Source organism: Pogoniulus pusillus, chromosome 6 (genome assembly GCF_015220805.1).
Source record: "Pogoniulus pusillus isolate bPogPus1 chromosome 6, bPogPus1.pri, whole genome shotgun sequence".
NCBI classification, from domain to species: Eukaryota; Metazoa; Chordata; class Aves; order Piciformes; family Lybiidae; genus Pogoniulus; species Pogoniulus pusillus.
The window spans coordinates 34,586,639-34,610,853 of NC_087269.1; the positions used below are offsets into that span (position 1 = coordinate 34,586,639).

Consider the following 24,215-nt stretch of genomic DNA (forward strand, 5'->3'; position numbering starts at 1 on the left):
TCACAGAAGAACAGGAGATAAATGAGTGAGAGCCATTCCCTGTAAGCAGTATGACAGTGGGTTCCAAGTTGAGATCCTCCTATGTGTGTATTGTTCCCTCTGCTCAGGTAGCCCTGAGTGTCTCAGGTGGCTCCTGCCATTTTTTTTTTGTTTTCCACAACAAAAAAATGGCTTGCACTTTGTCTTGAATTTATGCTGATACAGATTGTTGTGTGCTGAATCTTTCTTGCCTTTACGGTGTCCTGCTGCCCTTTCTTGCCAACTTGGCTTGCAGGTTTGTCGGGGACACTCTGGGGAAAAAGAGAGATGATATTGTTTGTTCTTCTGTGAAGAGCTGTTGGTCTTCTAAAGCTATGGGGAACTGCCAAGCACAAGCACAGGCAAACTAAGGATCTTCAATGATGCAAAACAAATGATGAAATTCAAGTGGTGTTTCAGGGGAAGTTAATGTCTCCTGTTAGACCAACTGAAACACTGGGGGAAAGTGGACAAGGTTCCAGGCACGTGGCCCTGTGTAATTAAAAGAAATGCCCTGAATGAATGGGCCTGGAGTAAGGGAGGCAAAAATAGAAACAGCCATCTGTCAGCACACTACTGGATGGCTAATTGGGAAGCCTCAAGTGGCAACTGCTAAATGTCCTGCCTTGTTCCTTACAAAATAGAGACTGCAACAGCAATCTCTCCTCAGGGACTGGGCACAGACCAGTGCAATGGGGTGTCTGGGTGAGCTCCCCTTAAGCACTTATGTAGTGTGTGCCAGAAGGTATTTCTGTCCTAGGGACCACCACCTTCCCATGGCTAAGCAACAGGGAGAGTCCTCATGGCAGCAAAGGTAGGGAAAGGACCTGAGGTAGGTTCGTATCTGTCATCTCTGCCTGCTCGGGCAGGAGAATTTCCTGCAAGCTGAGCAGCTCAGCTGCAAAACCTGAAACAGAGAGGAGGCAGCTTAGCTGGGGCCACTTGATTTATTGAAATGAAATCCCTGTGTTATATTGAGGTGTTACCTCTACAAATCATACTTGAACATTATAAATATATATGTAACATATATGAAATGATTGATTTTGTAGTCACCTGACAAGCTGGAAACATCGTTAACATGGTGCTATAGACAGGAGTTAGTCCAAATTAAAGACAGGAAATTCCAAGGCATTGTTCTTAGGGAAATTGTGACAGCTGAATTATATGGGCTTGCTAAGGAACTAAAGACAACCCCATTCAGAGTAGATAAAAACATTATATATGAGCAAGGAAACTGAATTACCATTGCAGTGGGAGCTGTAAGTTTGACTATCTTGACTGTCGTGCACAGTAAATGGAAACTCCGCCACGCTGTTATATAATGTGGTACTTTTTATTTATGGACGAATCTTGAAATTCTTTGCCTTAAAAATCCAGTGGAGGTAATGGAGAGTTTTACACCTAGAAGGTTTTAGATACGGGGATGCAATGCCTCGTGCACATAGGCAGAATGAACTTCTGTCTTTATGGTTTCTTCTGTCATGGTTTGGTGGCAAGTGTTAACTGTGGAAAGCATCTTGAGTTGTCTTTGGACTCATCTGAAGGGAACTGCATGGACCATAAACAAATACTGGGATTAATTTCTCACTGATCACATCTCCTGCTTCTGGGACAAAACCCATGGATCCTTGTGATGGTTTGAGTGTTACCCGCCCCCCTACTCTTGTGAAAATCACTCAGACTAGACTCAGCAGATCTGGAAATTAGAAGGAAGCTTTGTATTTACAGCTTAGCACAATATACAAGCAGATATTTACAATGTATACAGCTATAGACAGAAATACACAAGTTTAAAAAAGTAATACAGAAACACAGCACCCCTCTCAGAAACCAGAGTCCCCAGGAGGGACTCCCAACCACCCTTCCACCTCCTTTCCACCCCTCTACCTTATCCCAGACTTTGCCTTACATTCAAGGTGAGTTTGGTGAATCAGCCAGGGGGTTAGGAAGCAGAGGAATTAGTTACATGGATGGCAGGTTAGAAAGAGAAGGGAGGCAGCCAGAGTCAGAAAGCAACTCTGTTGTCTATGTTTGTGTTCTTGGTTTATACATCTCAGCAAACCTATGAGTGACATAGACATCAGTACTGTTTCCTTTTCACAGCCCATAATCTAATTCTTCTCACTAAAATATCCCAGCTAGGCTCGAATCCTGGAGAATAAAAGGCATCTGACAAGGTGCATACCCCACCTTCCCACCACAGTATGTGTCTGCTTACAGGCAGGAGCACTCACAGGCTGTGTACAGCTTCTTGGCAGCTTTTGAGATGACCACTGTGATGAAGGAGACCTTACAGCAGCCTTCCATTATCTAAAGAGGGCCCACAGGAAAGATGGAGAGGGACTTTTTATGAGGGCCTATGGTGACAGGACAAGGGTTGATGATTTTAAACAAGAGTAGGGGAGATTTAGATTAGACATTAGAAGGAAGTTCTTTACAATGAGTGTGGTGAGACACTGGAATGGGTTGCCCAGGGAAGCTGAGGATGCATTATCCCTGGAACTGTTTAAGAACAGGTTGGATGAGGCTTGGAGCAACCTGGTCTAGTGGAAGCTGTCCCTGCCTATGGCAGTGGGGTTGAAACTAGATGATGCTTAAGGTCCCTTCCAATTCAAACCATTCTATGATATCTGGCTGCCATCAGCCATGCTGCATCTTTGCAGCTGCTAGGCAGTTGGCTTGGCAGAAGGTCTCAGGAGAACATTTTGCAAGGGGGGAGCATCCTCCATGCAATTCAGTTATCTTTGTTTGGGGAGAGAGGCGGTGTGGGGTACTACCTGCTGCCCCTGCCAAGTACCCATCCTGGCAGTGGCTAACCCCTACTTCAGGCAGGCAAAGGGAAGAGACACCTCTGCTGGCAAATCTGCAGGGGGGATGCTCTCCTTCTGGCAGCAAGTCATATTTTAACAGTATGAAAATCTGATTAGATAAAAAAAAGCATTTCAGCTGGTCATCCTTCACCCAGTGTCTGAAACAGGCTTCTGTGCACTGGCTGCACTTCTCAGTCCCTAGGGACCTTCTAGTCAGCTGGGCTTTCTCTCTTGCCTGGGAAAATTGTGACAGGGGGTTGCACCGTGGCTATGGGAGAAGTTTTTCTCTCTGATTTTATTTCAACGTCCCTACCTTGCCACTAGTTTTCCTACTCTGAGACAGTAGCTGGTCTATATTTTGCCATGTTATATACCTGGAATTTGAGACATTTTGCTTGTGATTTGCTTTGTTTTAATCAGTCTTGCTTGAAATGTCATATTTAAATGAGAAAACCAGAAGGGGTGTAGAAATCTCCACTATAGAACTATAAGACAGTAACTATGTACAGAGCTTGGCATGAGGCACTGGCACTACCTGAGATCTCTTATTGTCATCTATAAATATCCAATATCAATATGTGCAGAGAAAGTGAGTGCAGCAGACAGAAAATAGTTTTACTCTATGCTGTAGTATGATTCATGCTTTTAAGATCAATATTAAAAGTCTCTGTTAGGTTCCAGACTATGCTTTTATTTTCATTTACATCAAAAGATTTAAGAGCCTTCAAACCCCAGCATTTTTAAAAATAACTTAAAACATACTGTCTGGCAATGTGAGTCCCAGTTAGCACAGAAGAAGCCAAGCTCTCCTCATATAAAGCAAAACCTCAGAATTAAAGAAATATTTTGTCCTCACTTTAACTCTGACAGCTTACGCTGTACATTTGTTTCAGGAAAAAGACTTCATGAAACATAGGCCCTTGTAGCCAGGTCATAGCTCTGAGTGGTAAGCCCTGCAGATCAGCAAAAATCACACATTAAAAAATCTTGTCTGAGGGCTTAAAGCCTTAATTTGTATTTTGTGCTTGTTTGTATTTCAAAAGCAAAGCTACAGAATTGAAAACTATATTGCAGTGCAAGTTTCCTCAAAACACAGCCCAGCTTTGATCAAAAGGTTCTCTAGTCTGAAAACCTTTTGACAACCCCAACAAATGTTTATGTTTTCAAAGTAAGCCCCAAACCAAGTGCATGGGCTGGCATCTTCTTATGGAGATTTTTATATTGTTTTTCCCACCTCAGTTTTTACCAAAACTCCATTCATACCCTGGAACTGGGCTTTCAAGGTTGGCATTAAGATATTGATAAACACACCAGCTGGGGGGGGAGGGGGGAAAGAGGAAAATAGGTAAGTAAATAAATAAATAAATAAATCCACCACCCAAAAAAATCAAAACAAGCATTCCAAAAAACCCCAACCAGCTACACCCAAACAAAATATTTTAGCTGCATTTGTAAATCCCCAAATAAAAAGCAATTTTGTATTTTGGTTTAATTTAATATCCAGTCATGTGGATCAGGCTGCACAATGTTTCCTTGTCCAAACCTGTAAGATAATCCCTACTGCATATAGGAATACATTTTAATTACAGAGCAATAAATATTGTGCCTTTTTTTTTTTTTCTGCATGCATTTTGTTTTATCAGCAGACAAAAGCTGACATTTATTTTACTGATAGCCCTGTATTTCCCCTCCCGCTACCAGCACAGCAGAATTTCCCTTGCCCAAGGAAATTGAGAGGATCAGAGCACATCTGATGTTCCATTAATTTAAAACGGCTGCCAGGACTTGCATATTGTAGCAGCTTTAAAGTGATTGAATTTGGATTATTTCAAACTTGGGGAAGTCCTGCCTTGCCTGAGAGAGGCATATGAAGTGACAAAATAAAATACGACCCCAATGGGAGGATTTCTGGGCGCACGTTAGGTTCTCTGCACAGCCGTGCAACAGGCGGAGCGGCAGCAGTGGAAAAAGGAACCCTAATTTATTTTGCCTTGTTGCTTTCTTTGGTGGCAGGCCTGGTTTTTCTAAGCTGTAGCCCAGCTAAGTGGAGACACCTGGTGTCTGCTGCAGCAAATTCACTAAAAACACGTGAAAGGGGGAGACGAGAGCTGGGGTGCCCTGTCCGGGGTGCAAGACTTCGCCGTGCAGGCGAAACCTCCATCTCCCCTACCCGGGGCTGCCACTCGCCTGCTCCCTCCCTCGGCTCGGGCCCCTGCTCATGTAACTGAGCTCCGAGGGGCTGCTCCACACCGGCTGTGGGTGTCTGAGGGGGCGAGTGTCACCCCATCAGGTGGTACGTTAAGGCGCTAACTTGGGCTGAGGACTGTTTTGTACTGCTGAGTGAGAAGCCTCTGTAACGTAGCTCCCAAAAGCAGAAGTTTACACACGGCCAAAGGAATATTAAAGTTTCACTACAAAAGGAATATTGTGGCTGCCAAGGCCTGATTACTCATAAAATCCACAGCATTATCACCATCCATCACTGCCGTTCTTTTAATGACCAAACTAAAAAGAGAGACATCAAAGTCAGGGGGGGTGGTGTTGTCGTTTTTCAAGAGCAAGGTTCTCTAAATATAGGACAAATACTAGAGCTCGACATATTTCTGACCAAAAAAAAACCTGAAAAATCTTTTGAATGAATCACAAAACATATGTTATGTTTTGCTGTAAAAGCCATGAAGTTTATGCAGTGCTCTATTATGGTGACTGCTTGGCTTTTCATGCATTCCTAAATTACCATGTAATCTAAAACCTTGTTTTCAGCTGCTCTATATTGGAAAGTCCCTTGCAATAATCAGGATGATTACAGGCTAGTGTGGAGAACAAAACTTGTTTGTATTATTGCAAATAAAAATGCAGTTTATCAGAAATTTTACCTTTCAAGGGAAAAATAAAAATAATGATAATAATAAACTTTCTCTTTTCCCTTGCTGGAAATATTTGAAACATGGAATTAATTTTGGCCGTTCCATGACTTGAAAACACATGGATACTTGGTGTAAAAATATGTTTCTTTCCTGTAGGGACTTGACTCTAATTGGTGTGCCAAAACTATCTCACAGAGATTTCATTGTCTTATCTACTTACATCATCTTAATGCGATTTTATTTTACTTTGTCAAAGTCACATTAATGTAAATGTGTTCTTGATAGCAAACAGAGTTCTTTTTTATGCTAAACGGGATTCAGCTGACTCTAATAAAACAGCTTGCAATCCATTAGGCTATAACTGTAATACAGTTATTTTGTTTCCCAAATAAAGACCGTGTCAGAAAGCTGTATAAGGATTTTTGTCTTGTTTTTCCACAATAATTGCTTGGGTGGGGTTACATTCTGATCCTTAAATGAATAGTATCACTTGGAACAAACACTTCACATATATCTTTTATCTTCCCCTTGCAATACAGTTCTGAGTTTTCTTTGAAAATGCAAAGCTACTTTTCCAGATAAGTCATCAAAATGTTTCCAAAGTATTTTAACTGCCAGATTAACTATATCTTGAATACAAAGATAGATGGCTTACATTCTTTATGCAGAAATCCTGCCAATGCATAGCAACTAGCAACAAATTAATTTCTTTTGCAGCACTGAGGAGGGAAAAAAAATAAAAAAGAAAACCCTGCTTTGCTATGCAAAGCTCAGAAAGGTAAATAGATATTAAAAAAAATAAGGTTACTGGTTCTGAAAGGGTAATCTGTAAGCAAAGAACAGAGGATTAAACATACATTTGCTCTCTTTACAAAATCTGTGTTCTAGCCTTCTCTTAATGTATTCAGCTAATTAAGGACTGCAGTGACCTTGTGGTAGATTTTGAAATCTAAGAATTTATTTTATTTTTTTCTTCTACTTTTTATTTCTTTTTATGCTGCCTCCCCCACAGAGCTTAATACAGTCTGTTTCAGGTCAAAGTCTGTTTATGTCAGCAATGTTCGTACTACACAACTAAAATGTTTTAATGCATTTATCAACTGGAAAATATTGCAAACATTTCATTTCCTTTGATACAGACACAAAACCCCCTCTGCCTTCATTGCAAATTCTTGTTCATATGAATCACTCTGAGTAATATTTGCTTTAACTTTCGTGTGGTTCTGCAAACAGTCTTTATATGGCTGGACTTCAAAGCTGGTAGAAATAAAGGTTAGAAATGTGATAGGAGTAATCTATTATTAGGCATGAAACATTAAACCACTTTTAGTTATAAGCCTTAAAACCTGAATAATCTGGGTTTTTAACTTGCTGCATATTGTGTTTTCAGTTACTTAAGTCATTTAGCGTGGAGGGACTGTTTTGCACAGAAATATTTTCCATAGGAACATGAACCACAATTGGGTTTAATTTTTCCTAATATTTAATTTAGAAAAACTGCAATATTATAGCAGACATCTCATATGTCAAAGCTGAAATACTCTGCCTGGTGTTTCTTGCAGTGTCAAATTAATCTCTTACCAGCACGCTGACCCGAAAGGCAGGTTTTAGTGAAATAGGCACAGGGTGATGGGAGGGAGGTGGGAAGGGAAGATAAAATCTCGTTCTTCAAATAGCAGGGAGGGGGAAAAAAGCCTACAAAAAACACAGAGGAATGTCACAGCCCGCCATTGACAGACATCAAATGACAAAGCCTGACTCAAACATGTGTGCCAGAAGTTTCTTTGACCAAAACACCCCCTACTATCATGCCTCATCCCTAGCTGCCCCTGTGTGGAGTTGCTGGGGGTTAGATCAGCATGGGGGCATTGCCCAGGAGGGAGCACATGGTGCCCACACACTGTCACCTTCACCCCTTTCTTCTCCGTGGTGTATTTACAGTATGGAGAATGCACTAATGGTCCAAGAGAAGCCCACCATTGCAGGGGGATCACAATGGGGCACTTCAAAGTGTTCCTCTGGGGAGTGGCATGCCCTGTTGGTAACGCTTTGTTCTTGGTTACGTTTGTGTACTAATAAGAGTAGATTAAAAAGAAGCCCAACAGGTGAAAACAGGTAACAGTTCAGGCCAAACAGGTTACCCAGAAATAAACTATACTTTGAAATCCAGAATTTAAAATCCTCATGAGCCTGGAAAAGAACAGGGGTGCAGCCTGGACCTAATCCTGATCCCACCAGCACCAGTGGGAATTTTACCACTGATGAGACCAGCTCCATTTCTTTTACTGTTGATTTCAAGCCTAAAAATTAATTTTGTTTCCTTAGGTTTCTCTCTGCCAAGTTACTATAGCTCAGCTTTCTGGCTGCCCCACACAGGGTAGGAGGGAGGCATTTTCTCACCTCATCCCTCAGAGGCACAGTGAGCTCAGCACCAATAAGGACATCACCTGACTGAGGTCTCATTGCCTGGGAGACTTTAGCAATATGGAAAATCAGTCCAAAGCATCACCCAGTCAGTAATGTTCAGACTTGCAGGGCGTGCAGGGGGAAGACTCTGAGAGGGCTTTATAGCTGCCTTCCAATGTTCATAAGGGCATCTAGTAATAGGACAAGGGGGGATGGTTTTAAACTGAGGGAGAATAGGTGTAGGCTGTACTGAAGAACTTCTTCCTAAGATCCAAAGATGGCGAGACTCTGGAGTAGGTGGCTCAGGGAGGTTGTGGATGCCTCCTCCCTGAGAATATTTAAGGCCAGGTTGGATAAGGCCTTGAGTAGCTGAGTCTAGTTGAAAGGTGTCCCTATCCAGGGCAAGGAGGTTGGAGTAGGTGATCTCTAAGGTCCCTTCCAGCCTAAGCCATTCTATGATTCTGTGCTCTCTGAGCTGCCCTGTTTGCCTGTTGGTGTCACAGAGTTTTGATGGCTTGCTTCTAGGACAGTCCCAGAGCAGGTGCAGAGGCAGAACCCAGAGTGGCACCTGAGCCAAGTTTAAAGGAGCAGAGGGGTCTCAGGACCTTTAATCTGACTGGGCAGTCAGCCACATGTGAAAACCAGAGACACCAAATGAGGCCCCTGTGGTGTGGTGGTGGGAATGGCTCCCTCAGCAGCAACTTGCCCATCAGGGAGCGGAAACCTCTCGCTGGCTATTTATATTTGGGTTGGTGGAAGAAAGGGGCCCCACCCACCTCGTTAGTATAAAAAAGGCATCAACAGCACTGTAGTCTCCACCTTTCCTTCTCTCATGTTTCTTTAGTGCTTCTGGTCCTGAGCCAGCTTGGTTTAATAGGTTACCCTGCAAGCATCAGGACGGTGGCACTGTGCGGTCAGAGGAAGCGTTTGTGCACAAAGCCGTAACAGGCGCAATCAGAGCAGTGATAGCCCTGGCCAGCAACGGTGAGAGATGGTTAATGTTGCTGGGGAAGGTGAAAACAATATAGTAAGAGTTTATTTGGGGGGCATGTGAGACTGAATGAGCCAGTAGTTTCTGAGCAACAAATATCTGTAAGTCATCTGCCCTGATCTTAGAGACTTTTAATTTGCTCTACAAATTTGGTTAGTTGGAGAACATGTAAACACTGAGAACTGCACAGGATGATGCATTAAACATTAACTTACTGTAGACTTAAAAAACCCTCCACTCTTACAATATTAAAAACATAAGGGAAAAGAGATTCTGGAGTAGTGAATGAAGAAGTTGACTGCTGAGAAGCAGTGATGGTTTTGCTCTGTAGTTGTGCTGTTTTCAGTAACCTGACTCATGGAGGTATTTCCAGACACAGTCATGACTTCCATTTTTAAATAACTTTTTTTCTCAAATGGTGCTGAGCTTTTGGCCCTCAAATGCCTTTCTTCAGGAAGGCAGTGCTACCCACCACATCTCAAGGAGGAAGGGGAATCAGGGAGGACTCTGATGATTTGGACCAAGTAGTGGAACAAGATAGGTTTCGGCATCAGGCTGGCAGGATATTACCCTTTCTTCAAAGGTCTCCAAACCCAGCAAGCTTTTCTTTTATATCTCTCCAGGTGTATTTATCAGCATTGAGGCATACATTTGTTTAGATTGCTCCTGAAGGGTGGGACTTAAAAAAGAGTGCCGAGTGCCAAATTCTCACCAGCCAGGTGCTGCACTTTGGCCACAACAACCCCATGCAGAGATACAGGCTGGGGTCAGAGTGGCTGGAGAGCAGACAGACAGAAAGGGATCTGGGGGTGCTGATTGATACTCGCCTGAACATGAGTCAGCAGTGTGCCCAGGTGGCCAAGAGAGCCAGTGGCATCCTGGCCTGCATCAGGAATGGTGTGGTCAGCAGGAGCAGGGAGGTCATTCTGCCCCTGTACTCTGCACTGGTTAGACCACACCTTGAGTACTGTGTTCAGTTCTGGGCCCCTCAGTTTAGGAAGGACATTGAGATGCTTGAGCGTGTCCAGAGAAGGGCAACGAGGCTGGTGAGAGGCCTTGAGCACAAGCCCTATGAGGAGAGGCTGAGGGAGCTGAGATTGTTTAGCCTGGAGAAGAGGAGGCTCAGGGGTGACCTTATTGCTGTCTACAACTACCTGAGGGGTGGTTGTGGCCAGGAGGAGGTTGCTCTCTTCTCTCAGGTGGCCAGCGCCAGAACAAGAGGACACAGCCTCAGGCTGTGCCAGGGGAAATTTAGGCTTGAGGTGAGGAGAAAGTTCTTCCCTGAGAGAGTCATTGGACACTGGAATGGGCTGCCCGGGGAGGTGGTGGAGTCGCCGTCCCTGGAGCTGTTCAAGGCAAGATTGGACGTGGCACTTGGTGCCATGGTCTAGCCTTGAGAATTGTGGTAAAGGGTTGGACTTGATGATCTGTGAGGTCTCTTCCAACCTGTGATACTGTGATACTGTGAAGTTCTCCATAAAGATTTCTTTAGCCTCCTTTAAAAAGCCCATCTGTGTTCCCTGTTGCTTTGTGGAAGGGTGGACGTGGTGCCTTCACAATGTGGGCACGAGGGACACAGGAAAGAGGTGACATTTCAAAAACACAGGTAGAGGAAGTGCTGGCCCTAGACAAAGGAAATGCATGAAAACGTGGAGGTTGGGAAGCAAACAAAGAGGGAAATGGAGACCAAATTCCCTAGAACCATCATTTTCCTTTTTTCTCCCCCCAACTCCCACTTTGTTTACTATTCCTCTTAGGCTTTTTCCAACATGGCTTAGTTAAAAAGACATGAGTGTATGCTGTGTATTGAGAGCATGGGCAGAACTTGGGTGGCACAGTCCAACTTCGGTTCATGCTCTGGACTTGAGACACATTGGAACAGATGCAGGTGACCTAATGGCACCAGACATTGGTCCTGTTCTCTTTTCAGCTCCTAAAGAAAAAGCAGAGTGCTACCTTAGGACAGTGGCCATGGGAAGCTAGAGGTTTGGCAAACAGTCATCTTACGTTCTTTCCATAACGCAGTAGCTAAGACCTCACTGGTTTTAATGCACTACCTCAGAAGTAAGCAAGAGATCTACAGGGAGCTGTGCAGAAACATTCAGGCCAGTAGCTACCGAATAACAAATGCATTGATGGCCAAGTAAGGACTGCCAGAGCTATTTGTTCTCCTGCCCTGGGGAAAGAGCCTGATGAGGGCTGTTGGGAAGGGATGTCAGAGAAGGAATTTTTATTTCATGACTGAGATACAGAGGCTATTTCTGTTCTGTTATAGGTGTGTTAATGATTTGTGAACTACAAGCATGGTTTGTGCATCCTCTGGATTTTTTTGCAGGCTGGGAAGATCCTTCCAGGTTCTTTAATGTGATATTCATAGTCATGTACCTGGCTGGTTTTTTTACATGTTAAGTACCTAGAGACTGCTGACAGACAGTTTGTCTTAAATTGTCCTTACTGCCTTTTGGTTTCCAATAGAATTTAACATACTGATTTTGGCCCCAGAGCCACGTGGCTTGGTCTTGGCAAGAAAAAGTAGTCCTGTTAAAGCTTATCTTCTATCATGTGCTGGTTTGAGGCTAATTGGAATATTCTAATGAGGGAAATTAGATCATTGGTTTTGAAAAAAAAAATAAAGTCTATATCATTCATTGGTTAAAGGGGATAAAAAGCCAAAGTGTAAACAATTTGTCCTTCTGCCTCAGAGCCCTTGCTCCTTTAACATGTCCTTTGCTCCACTGTACTATCTTCTACTAACAGGTAACAAGTAAGCTTTGCTGATTGTTTGTCTGTCTGAGAGAGAGAGAGAGGGTGGCTTTGAGCCACTTCTGGGCAGTTTCTTTGTCCAGGAGGGAGTTTGGATTCCTGTATTATGTCTAATTTGTATATAATTGTAAATACTTGTATATATATTGTGTATATATGCTCGTAAATTGTGCTTTGCTGTAAATGAGCTGTCTGAGCCGGTCTGGGAAGTTTCACTAGCGGAGGGGAAGTTCCTTAACCCTGGTGGGTTTCTTTATTTGGGGCACAAACACGGGGCCAGCTCGACTAAGTAAGCCTCAGCACAGCCCTTCTTGTCCTATGCAGATGTAAGAATTAGATGTTGGCTCCCTATTCAGTGAGGTCAAGTGTAGACCTGTTGCAGCAGCTGTGCCTGGTTGGTCCTTCTGAGGAGGGCAAGGACAGTGGTGTACTGAGCAGAGAGGGTGCAGGAGCCCTTGGATCTGTATCATTTGCAGGGAGACAGAGGGGCAGAAGGGAGAGCCTGAAGAGACCTGCAGTACGTCACTGGGGTGTTCGACAGGGCTGGCATCTGGGCTAGTAGATCTTCAGATCTCAGCATAGGAATTCGTCTTTGAAAGAGCTTGGTTAGGTGCTCCTGCTTGTGAGCATTAGGGTTTGTTTGATTTATTTCAAGCATTCAGCTACCAAGAATAAGACAGAGAGCTTTCTTATGTGTTTTGGAGATCTAATAAAACATACAAGTCCACAAAAGCCCTTTGCTGTATGCAATCAAATCAGTATTGCAAGTCATCTGAATGTGGTGCTCTGGCATCAGCCTCCAGATGATGTGTAATGTGCTTGTGGTTTGATGGTCTTCACTCAAAGCACTGGTTAAAACATTTTTATCTAGATTTACTTTTAGAGTTTATGGATGAAAGATTTCAGCTCTGGGCAGCCCTTCCCATGGTTTTTAGCAGCAACACTTGCAGTTGTGCTTCACATAATTAAACAGCCAACAATACTTAATGAAGAAATAAATAACATCAATAAAGTAGTAAATAATTATATGCAGGCAAACACCAAAGACATTATCCATCAGGCAACAGCTGTGAGCATTAGTTTTGATTAATCAATAATGTTGTACAATAGGAGCAGGAATGCTGGCCAGGCCTCTAGGGGAATCACCTACGCTTTTCTAAGCAGCAAGCTTTGTGATTTTGAGCAGAACTCTCAGTAGAATCATTAATTAAATGTAACACCAGGAGCTCCTCCATCAGCAAGTGCCCCACTTCTCAAAGCAGACTGAGCAGCAAGAGTTTAACCAAGACCCATGCCTTGTCGGCCCTGGCTTGATGGCCACATCCAAAGAGTGGCTGTCAGTGGGTCCATGTCCAAGTGGATGCCGGTGACAAGTGGAGTCCCTCAAGGATCAGTACTGGGACTGGTCTTGTATAACATCTCCATTGGTGACATGGACAGTGGCACTGAGTGCACCCTCAGCGAGTTTGCCTGCAACACCAAGAGGTGTGGTGTGGCTGACATGCTGGAGGGAAGGGATGCCATGCCAGAACCCAGCATGGGCAGGTTCATGCTGAAGTTGGAGATGTCTGGACAGAAGAGCCTTAATGAAGCTTTCAGGAGAAATGGATCTCCTCCCAAGCACATCTCTCTTCCTGAGCTCTTCTGCCACCAGCCCATGATTTCTGCCAGCAGCACTGGACTATGTGGAGAGGTTCTTCCTCTCCTTTTTATTTTCTTCCTTTCTTTAATGTATAAGGAGCTTAAAAGCAAACCTTTCAGAAAGACTCATCACACACAAAATCACAGCCTAGACAAAAAGCACAAGGTTTTATAGCCCTTACCCCATTAAAAGAGGAGAAGAAGAGACAGGAAGGGTTTCTGGTGTGTCAGGGACAGGTTTCCAGAACCCAATCTGACATCTTGACAGATTGTTCCTTAAGAAGGCAATTGCTATCTTCTCAGTGTCTGAATAAGCACAAGCACCACAATACTTCCACTACGAATTCAATTCTGGGGACACTACTCCACCAGCAGAGATGGTAGCAAAGCACAGGGGTATATCTTAGTTTGAAGCACATGAACAAAACTGACATTCAGCTCCACATCTGAAGAGTTATTTGAATTGTGTGTGAAGGCAGATGCTTGCAGGAATTGTGCAAGTGTGAGGCACGTGGGTTCGTTGAGCTAGAATTGGCAACGTTTTGAAGACGTATGGACATGGAAAGCCCTCAGCTCATGCAAGAAATGGAAGTTTGCAGAAGGCAATGGAGGAAACATTCACATTACTTAACAACACAAACACTTCCCAAAGATCAATATTGGAGCTTTTTGTGGGTTTTTTTTTTTTTGTTGTTTTTTTTTGTTTTGTTTTGTTTTGTTTTTTTTAATATTTTTTGCATTTCCCCAAACCCTACCAGAGGGAGGACCAGGAACTGAAATCTTCTTCCATGATAATTTCTGATAGCACAACAAAACCCTGAGGGTTTCTTTACCCACTTCTCAACACACAGGCACTAATAAACTTCTGTGATAACATTAATATTCCTAATAGTCTCTGTGGGCTCCCTCTCCCAGTGTGTGAATTGCATTGTCCTCTGTGAACCCAGAGTAAATCTGTGGGTGTTTAAAGGTGCAGTCTATACACTGAGGCATTGCTGCCACTTCACAGCCCCTCTTACCACCCATTTCCCTAGCCTCTGCCAGCTGGGGATTGTTTAGTCTGGAAAGGAGGAGGCTGAGGGGAGACCTTACTGCTCTCTACAACTGCTTGGAAGGAGGTTGTAGTGAGGTGAGTGTTGATCTCTTCTCCCAAGTAACAAGTGATCAGATGAGAGGAAAGGGTCTCTTGTGCCAGGGAAGGTTTAGGCTGGATATTAGGAAACATTTCTTTACTGAAAGAGTGGTCAGGCTTTGGAACAGGATACTCAGTGAGGTAGTAGAGTCATCATCCCTGGAGGTGTTCAGAAAATGTGTGCACTTCAGGACACAATTAAATAGGCATGTTGGTGTTGGATTGATGGTTAGACTTAGTGATATTTGAGGTTTTCTTCAGCTGAAACAATTCTCTGGTTCTGTGGTAGCACTGATTGCACTCCTGGGCTCTGACATGGCAAATAGGTATCACCAAATCTACACCAATCTGGCTCAGTCCTAGATAAAGGATTCCAAGTGAATCAAGTGAAAAATACTCACAATTCCTCTTCAAGATGTGCTTGTGGGTCTCCTCCTTGACCCATGCAGTTTATTTGGGTTGTTTACCTCAGCACTGCGCCGAGCCTGCACTTGTAGAATCGACCCTCATGATCTCTGCCGCGCATCCAGAGGTGGAGGGCACACAGACATGTTTCTCTGTATGGACACTAAGGCTGTTGAGGGTAGATTGAGCATGTTCCCTGCAACCCCAAATCTCAGCTGCATGTTTTTAAATAATTAATACAGTGCAGGTAACCTATAAAATTCATAGCTTTTCCTTTCCCTAGAAGACAGGAAAGCATATCAATAAACCAAAGGCAAGGGCAGGGTTTGGGGATCTTTTTTAAGCTCTTGGTCAAATTCTTTCACTGAGTATGCCCACACTGGCTTCAGGGACAGTATTTATGGCAGGTATTAATTTGTTCAATGAGATAAATTAGAAAAATACAGAGAAAGAACAAGCTTTTGGTAAGATATGGATCTCTCTCCAGGAAAGCAACATCTTAATTAACAGATAACATATTGACATGACTTCAAAAATAGATCTCTATTCTAGGTCCAATTATAAAGTGCTTTAAATACTATTTTTTTTCTGAACTGGAGGAAGGCTTCTGCAGGCTTTTTTTCCCAAGCAGACAATATTTAGTATCTTGTGCATCAGACAGGACAAGTGGATGATATTCAGGTATTTTTCTGCAGTCTTGTTATTCCTGCTTTGTTTTACTGAGACGGAGTCCTGTATTTCTAAGCCCAGGAAGGGCAGATCTCAGCAGGCCACCTCATTTCTTGCCGTCCTGAGCCTGGGGTTCATGACTCTGCTCAAAACAGGTTTTCCCCTTAGGCTGCTGCTTTTGGGGTGGGGTGAAAGTAATCCCTTAGGTGGGGCTGCTGGGCAGCCTACTTTCATCCTGCCCTCAGCAGCCCACCCTCAGGCTGCCACTTCAGACCTCCCTGTCCTCTGACTTCACCAAAATTCAGAGGTTGGGATCTTTTTGAAGGACTGCAATTTTCTGAGCCCTTTTTATTGCAAAGCTAAGTAAAGCACCTCTCAAAATTATTATTCAAATGTGGCATATGTTTTGCTGTGAATTTTCAGTAGAACTCCTTCCAGTGATTTCCAAAATAAATGAGACTTTGCATAGTACTTTTTCCGTATATAACATTTCCTTCCCAGCACTGCAGCCAAGGCTTCCTTTTAAAGGCATGTGCATGAGATTATGCAATCATAGTATGCCGGATACCCAGAGCAATTAAAATAAATCAGGCTAGGTATAATGAAGATGAGCCAAGCATCTGTTTCTCAAGAGGATTTAAAGAAAAAGAAACAACAACACACTAGCTCTACCATCCCCAGAGGCTTGGATCCACAGTGGTTAGACCTCAGAGATTCCTGTACTTTGGCAACGTGTCCAACATTTACTTGGTAGGAAAAGGAGATGCTGTAAAGAAGAAGAAACATTCTCTAGCATGGCAGATAGCTGTGTTCCCTGGAAGCAGTGGCTGGATAGCCCCATGTGTATGGCAGAACTGGACTTGCTGATCAGTTAGTTTTTCCTTTTAGTATTTTGCTTCGACATCTGTGCCTAAACTGACAGAAGGAGGAATGATTTCTGCATCCTCTCCAGTGTTTACTAGACAAGTCTTGTGTTTATAATCTGTAGCTACTTCAACACAACTGGGAGGCCAGTTCAGTAAGAGGTCCTTCCTCTTACTCCTCTTCAGTGGCTGCCCTCCTGACAGCAGCACCAGGGACCACGGCAGCCCTGGACAGAGAAACACTTTCTTATTAAGCCAGTTGTCCTGCAAGGCAAGAAGCTGCCTTCGGGCCATAGAACTGAGGCACCAGGTGCTATTTTGTATTGCTTCTCCTGCCACTTGGTACCAGATGCCAACAGACTTTCAGGTAACATTTGGGAGGCAAGTTGCAGGGCAGTCTCCAGTAGACTGTTTGTTGAGCTGCCTTGAGTATGTACTTAGGTAGAAATGGCTTGACGACAGCTTAGCCAAAGGTTAAACGTCAGTAACTGTGCTAGATGATTGACTTACCAGCTTTGTTGCATTTTTAACTCTCATAAAGGATGAAGAGATGACAATAGATGTGTAGAAGCAACTGTTTGGAGCTCACAGGGAAAAAAAATATGCATGGAAAGGGAAGAGCAAGGTGGTGGTGGTGGTGGACATACCAGCCTTGTGTCTTCCAGATGCGAACAAAGGGCTGGCCACCAGCCCAACAGGTATTTGGGGGACTTCAGGACCCCCTTCCCTGTGTCACTGCATCTCATTGTAATGCTCTTAAAAAACATCTCAATAACTGAGAGGTCAAATGTCCTTGCACAAACCAAACTGGGAAAATTTGAAAAACTCAGTTCCAAAACAGGAGAGCAAAAGTTGCCATAAGCACTTAGATATGAGCAAAGCATTGGAAGTGAGTGAGGAGGTGAAGTCCTGTGGATAGAAAAAGGCAAATTTGGAGTTTGGTTGATACATCCCTTGCCTGGGAAACCTGCTTGCCCTCTCTGGCGTGCTGCCTAGCAGCACCAGCTGCTCCCTCTGAAATAGTTGCTTACCCACCTTTCAAAGACCACCAAATTTATGAAAAACCTGATAATTTTCTCATAAGATTTTTTTTAAAAGGCATGATAGCTAAGACCTGGTAAGTGGAAAGAGGTCAGCTTGTTTACTTAAACCAGCTTAAATCTGGCACACCAAGAACAGCAACTTGCTTTGAGCACTGACTTGGGTAAATATGGCCTGGCATTCTCAGGACAGTATTTCCAGTGATCCCCATCACACAGGGGTATATATTTATGTATGTATATTTTGACTAAAAATAGTCAAGGTAAATTATTTGACAGGAGCTGGATGTGAAATGGACAATGCACACTGTTTCCTGCACACTGTCTGGAAACTGGAGCCCATCTAAAGTTCTGTCAGGTGACAAACCCTTCTGAGATTTATGGTTAAGAAAGAAATAAGGGTGTCCAGCAGTAGGACAAGTGGGAATGGTTTGAAGCTGAGGGAGAGTAGGTTTAGAATGGATCTTAGGAAGAAATTCTTCAGTATGAGGATGGTGAGACTCTGGAATAGGCTGCCTAGAGAGGTTGTGGCTGTCTCCTGCCTGGGGCAGGTATTCAATGAGACCTTGAAATAGTTTGGTTGCATTTAGGATCATTTCCAGTGGAGAGATTTTGTTCAGGATTTTGTGAGAAGGCAGTGATTTTTATCAGATCAATTGGCATGCTTTCTGCAGTGATTGCAGAATCACAGAATGTTAGGGGTTGGAAAGGTCTTCTAGAGATCATCCAGGGCAGATCACACAGTTCTCCAGAGAAGGAGACTCCACAACCTCCACGGGCAGCCTGTTCCTGTGCCTACCATTAAAAAAGTGATACAAGCAAGGAAGACTGGCTGGGGATAGCTTGCTGGCCAGTGGAAGTGTTTCAGCTTTGAGATGACAATTTAGCCCTTCTGACTCGAGATGAAGTGATCCGTGTGGCTCCAGCTACCTCTTTCTTTCACAGCGATCTATGCTACCACGGTATGCAACATGGGATAATTTTCTACGTGGAAGGCTGTGCCCTGAGCCAATATGCAAGTCATAACTGATGGGATATTGCCATTTCACAGCCACCATCTAATCACGTTTTTCAGGCTGTGTGAACAAAATAATGTTGTTATAATTGCACACACTGTTTGTGTCTGTGTGCGTGTGTGTATTATATATGTATAATGACATTAGGATGATAATATAGCTGTTTCTATTAGCTCTGCAGTATTAATAAGGTATGACAGAAAGTTATTTGATACCATTTGAAATCCCACTTGCATTTTCATATTGCTCTCAGATGTAATTCAGGGACTTGATTTTTATGAGTTATGGCTCTGATGTCACTTGTATTTTTGCCTGTAATAGGTCCCACTGGAGCAAAATTCATCAGACTCAATTAACAGCATTTGAGAAGTGTATCTTGGTTAGCAACCCATCAGGCAGAAACTGCATGGGCTCTGTTTTAGCTGACCCATCACCCTGTGCTACTACATGAAACCTGCCTTCCATGCAGCAGGTAGCAGCCACCACTGCTTACTGTTATGGGGAGAGTCGAACAAATGGTTGTGGGACTGCCAAATCACTGGCTGTTCCCATCCCATGGCTGCATTCCTTGTCACAGGGCTTGTGATGCTCTGCAACCATCTGAGCACTCTCCTAGTTTCAGTTTGCAGGTGATCTGTTCTACTACAGTCACTTATTTTACTGTTAAATCTCTTGAAATTCAGTGATGATTATTTGTCTTAACTAGCCTGGTCCAGGAGCCTTGTGCTGCTGGCTTGCTTGTTAGAGGTGAGCTGCTTGCAGTCCTACAGGAGAGGTTAAAAACAGGATGGCAGAGAGACAAAAAGAAACACAAGGTAAATAGAAATATCTCCAAATGCACACATGAATTAAAGGCTGGGATTTGAAAGCTGATCTTGTGTGGGGTTTTATGCTTGATTAGTTGACTGACTGGGGATGGGGTATTTTGGGGAGGGAAGATAAACTTCTGACTTGCTATTTTTAATGCTTTGACCTGGTGATTTGAACATCTGATCTAAAAGGCTTCCAAAGTGAGAGACTAATCCCAAAACCTCCTGAAGCAAACACAGGCAACTTCAAAAGGGCTTTGCATCCCACCTCATGTGCCGAGCAGGAGCAGAGTTTGCATCACTCTCGCTGCCCTACCCATGGCTCCATCTCCATCCAGAACACCACCTACAAAACTCCCCCATGCCTTCAAAGCCTGGAAGAGAAAAGCTTCATGCAGAAGATCAGTAAGTGAGCTAGCCCATAGCCAGGCAGGCTTGCCAGCCCCCTCACAGGCACAGCCCAGCTCATGGAGTGGGTCACACTGGCTTTCCTTCCAAGCACAAACTGGGCTTGAAGGCTCCAATTGCTTCCTGTCTCTCAACATGCCTGACCACAACTATTTTTAATTGTAAGGTATGAAAATAAAGTTATTAAATAAATTAACTTTGAATGCCTTTCGGTTCAACTTCGTCTGTTTATTAGCACAATCTTCTTTTGGCATCTGCACATTCATTTCCAGCTACTGCTCTATCTGATCCCAATCTTACTTCCGCTGTAATCTACTGATCTTCTGTTGTTATCATTGCTGTGCTTTATGGCTCTGCTTTACTTTACTGACTCGGCATACTGCGGGCTGCATTTTTTTCCTCCACTGAAAATAGCCTTTTATGAGAAGCTTAAGCAAAAGCTTGGAATGTCCAAAGGAAAGCACACAGAAAACATTACAACACTTTGCACATTTCTTTTGGCCAGAGAAAGTTACAAAATATTCGCATGAAGAAACTTAACTCAGTACCTGCAGGACAAAATCCAACTTTTGATTACATGTGGAATTTCAATTTCTGCTATAAAGAGGCATGGATTTTTTTAAAAGCTATTTTGAAGTATAAAGAAGTTGGAGGGAAAGCTACCCTACAACTGATGTCAGAGCAATGATGGATACACATGTCCTCGCTGCTGGGAATATGTACTCTTGTGCGCTGCTACAGCCTCTGTTGCTATTGCTTTCGAAATACTAACAACATGAGAAACTTAAGCAGGATGCTGATGGTCTAATGGCCAGAAGCACTGGCGGAGAGACATCCTGGCCTGGGGGATGGAGACATGGTGATGGAAAGCGAAACCTTTCTTTTGCCCATGCTAGGCTTTCTCCCCTGCCCCACAGACACTGGGGGGTGGCACAGAAGGAACTTGGGAGGCAGTGGTAAGATGGCTACACATACTTTGTACTCCTCTGATGGTCTTGTGCATCTTTGCTTCAAGTGGGAGACTAGGGTGTCCCCTGCATGTGACAACTGGCCCTCAGGAAATACTTTCTACTGTTTCTAAGGCATGGAGCTGAACTGTCAGCTCGCACTGGACACCAAACCTTCAGACAATCACAGTTCATTGAGAAGAAACCTACTTATTCAGGAGACTATTTAGATGATAGAGACCAGGGTCTTGAAGTAAACAATAGATCATCGTACCATTTGGATTCTTGCTTTGGATGTATCCCTTATGGAAGTAAAATTAAGACTCTGGACCTGAGCTCCAGAATCTGGAAATGGAGCCCTGCAGGAGTTCAGTGCATAGAGTGGTGGCTCCGGTAGTTGTGTATAACCCCTGTCTCCCAGTGTGCTGCAGGGGTAAGCCATTCATGTTGAGAGGACCAAAAAGTTCCCTGGCATGCTTATCCAGCCTCACCAGCAGATACAACACCATGTCTTGGAGGGATGCTTAATGCCCAAGAAGCAAGATTGTTGCTGATGGAAAGGATAGGAGTCTGCAACTATCTGAGCCATGAGTGATGCTCTGTGCTGCAGGCAGGAACTCAAGGCAAGCACTCAGGCTACCAGAGATGCCCAGGCCCTGACTGCCTCAGCAGAAGCAGAGGGATCTGGTCACAAATGAAGATGCAAAGTTCTCTTTGCTACTTGATTATATTGTGGGAAAGGAGCAGCCCTACCTGCCTGAGATAAAGAAAATGAGTAAACAACTAAAAACCTGTTTGTCCCCAATATATTGTAACAATTGTTCAAGGAATTTTTTTTCTGTATGAGAATAGAACCGTGATGAAACAAGTCAAGGTTGGTGAAAACAAAGGTGAATAGCTCAAGAAATAAGTTATTTCATCCTGGAGTTCACTGCTGGTGAAATGGAGCAGCGCTTCCTGTTCTGCAGGGATGTGTTGAGCTGTGGTCTCCCTTGCACTCCCTCCAATACCTAGCTAGCCCCCATGAAACATCTTTCTGCCAGGAGACTGAGGTCCTCAGTGCAAAGCATCACACTTCAGTGGCCAAAAGAGCAAAGTCTCTCCAGCTGTTCTTCTGGTCTTTCCCTTTCAAGACATGTGAGACACTGGTGCTGGGTGAAAGCCTGATGACTTCCCACCTGCCACCCCATCCAGTGTTCCAGAACAACAAACAAGCTGCTCCAGTTCCTGCCTTGCTTGCTCCTGCTGTCTGAAGCCCTGGCAGAGCATAGCAGCGTTCCCACAGCCTGAGCTCCAGTGTCTCCATCTCTGGCATGCCAAGTGCTGGAAGCAAATCCCTCTTCCCAGGTGTTAAGGATGCCTTTTTGCCACCTCACTGCCCTATCAGCTGAGAGCTGCAGGGTCCACAGACTGGCCTTTGGGGCATCTTAGAGGGATGGAGAGATGAAACCCTGCACAAACTGAAATGAAGGGTTCAGTATTTACTCTGGAGTGTTCAGGAGGCAGCATCCTCCTGGAGAAGCACCCACCATCCCTGGGGAGCCAAGAGACACAAGCAGCATGGATGTTGGAATGAAGTCCCTAACTCATACAATGCCATTGCAAGCACTGTCCAAATTCCTGTGCCTGATCTGTGCCCTTTGGCCAGGGCCAAGAGTGCACTGACCCGCGTCTGGTTCCTCACCCCCTCTACTCAGCAAAACCCACCCTCCGTGGCTGACAGCGGGACACCCCTCCCATGCCTAGCCAGGTGCTCAGAGCACTGAAGCGGCCCCGGCTTCGCTGCAGCAAAGCCATCGTGGCCATATGCGCGACACAGCAGCCGAAGTTTGTGGCTGGAATGCTCGGTTTTGCTTTGAACGTCAGCGCCGGACTGTGGGGTCGCGCTATAGGCGGGGTGGCGGCGCTCAGTGGGGAGCAGGGCGACCGCCAGGGGGCGCCCAGGCAGCGCCGCCGCCGCACGCACTTGTTGCTGCCCCCTGCGCGCTGTTTCGTGATGCACGCAGTGCTGACGTCACCGCTGTCGTCATTACTCAAGATCCTTAGTATTTACTTATTTATTTGTTTATTTATTTATTAATTTACTTGCGTAGCCGCCGTTTCGCGGCGAGGAGGAGGAGGGGAAGGGTGCGGCCTCAGGCGCGTGTCCGTGCTGTCGTGCCCCGTCCCCCGCAGCGCAGTGTCGGCAGAGGGGTCTTGGCAGGAACGAGCCCAATAAGCGGAGAAGGGCACAGCCTGGGGAATGGCGGGGCCGGGGTGGACGTCTTCGCGATGCCCGTTTCGCATCCCGTCCCCACCGCCCTGCCGACCACAGCTGGTTGCGCTGGCGCGGAGCGACAGCATTCGGGGAAAGGACAGACACTTCCCCCTCTGTGCTCCCCCTCCCCAAAAAGAAGTGACCCGTCCGTCACTGCCCGAGGCGGGCGGGTGGGGGCCCCGTGTGCGCTGAGAGGCGCGCACCGCCGCACTGGTATCTACCTGTGGGGCTGCAGCTCATGGGGCCCCGATGGAAACTTTCTGTGCCCGGCACGGCGGGCTGCTCTTCCGTGGGTATAGCGTCGGGAGTCGGCCGGCCGTTCTCCCCCTTCCCCCGCCGGCACCGTCCGCAGCTGCGGCTGTACGCCAAGCTGTCTACGCTGGCGCAGGGTCGCGGAGGATCCGCGGGATGCGGAGAGTCCGCGTCTCCGACGTGTGGCTGGCAGAGCTCAGGAGAGGGCAGCCTCCCTCCGCGGGGCGCGTAACCGCCCTACCCGTTATCCCTCGCCCCTCTTCTCCCGCGGGGTATCCCGGCCCCGCAGTGGCAGTTCCCACAGCACCCGACGAATCGACAGCGCCAGCACGTCCCACTGCGCGCTCCGCGGGCGCGGAGGCAATGCGCTCATCCCCGCAGCAGGACGCGCCTCCCTGCGCCCCCTTGCCCGGCTCGTTTTTTCCTTGCCGAGCCGCGTCTCCCCGCGCAGCGGCGGCGGCGGCGCATGAATATTGATGTGTTTATATAATCGATAACCCACTTTCCTCCGATCCCGGGGAAAAACGATAGGTAAATAAATGAAGGGCGAGTCGCCCGTTTTCGTAGAGCCGCCGAGGCGGTCGGCTGGGCCCGCCGGGAGTGTGGGCAGCGTACAGGCGGGCAGCTGTGCCTCTCTCCGCGCCGCTCCGCGCAGGGCGCAGCGGTGGGAGCGCGGCGGCCCCGCCGGGCGCGCGCGGGGACGAGCAGCGCCCCTCGCGCCGCAGGAAATGGTCTTTATATTAGACATATACAGGCAGGTCCTGTCAGATCTGCAGCGCGCCCGACAGACTTTTCGGCCCCCCAAAAATCGCCGGGCGCCGCGGGAAACTCAGACGCCGCTCCGCCGCCCTCTCACAGTGCCCCTGAGGCCCGCTGCCACCCCGCTGCATTTTTGCCGGTCCGGGTCGGGCGTCGAGG

At 45.6% G+C, this 24,215-nt stretch overlaps 1 protein-coding gene and 1 long non-coding RNA gene across 2 annotated transcripts in view; one reads left to right on the forward strand and one right to left on the reverse strand.

Annotated features, from left to right (window-relative positions):
* ARID5B (AT-rich interaction domain 5B) overlaps positions 1–24,215 on the forward strand; it is a 151,759-nt gene that overhangs the window by 6,765 nt on the left and 120,779 nt on the right. The gene's annotated exons all lie outside the window — the stretch shown is intronic.
* On the reverse strand, positions 22,822–23,998 carry LOC135176541 (uncharacterized). The gene is made up of 2 exons (XR_010302708.1): positions 23,267–23,998; positions 22,822–23,023 (listed from the first exon to the last, which is right to left on the reverse strand). It is a non-coding gene; the product is annotated as an uncharacterized LOC135176541 (long non-coding RNA).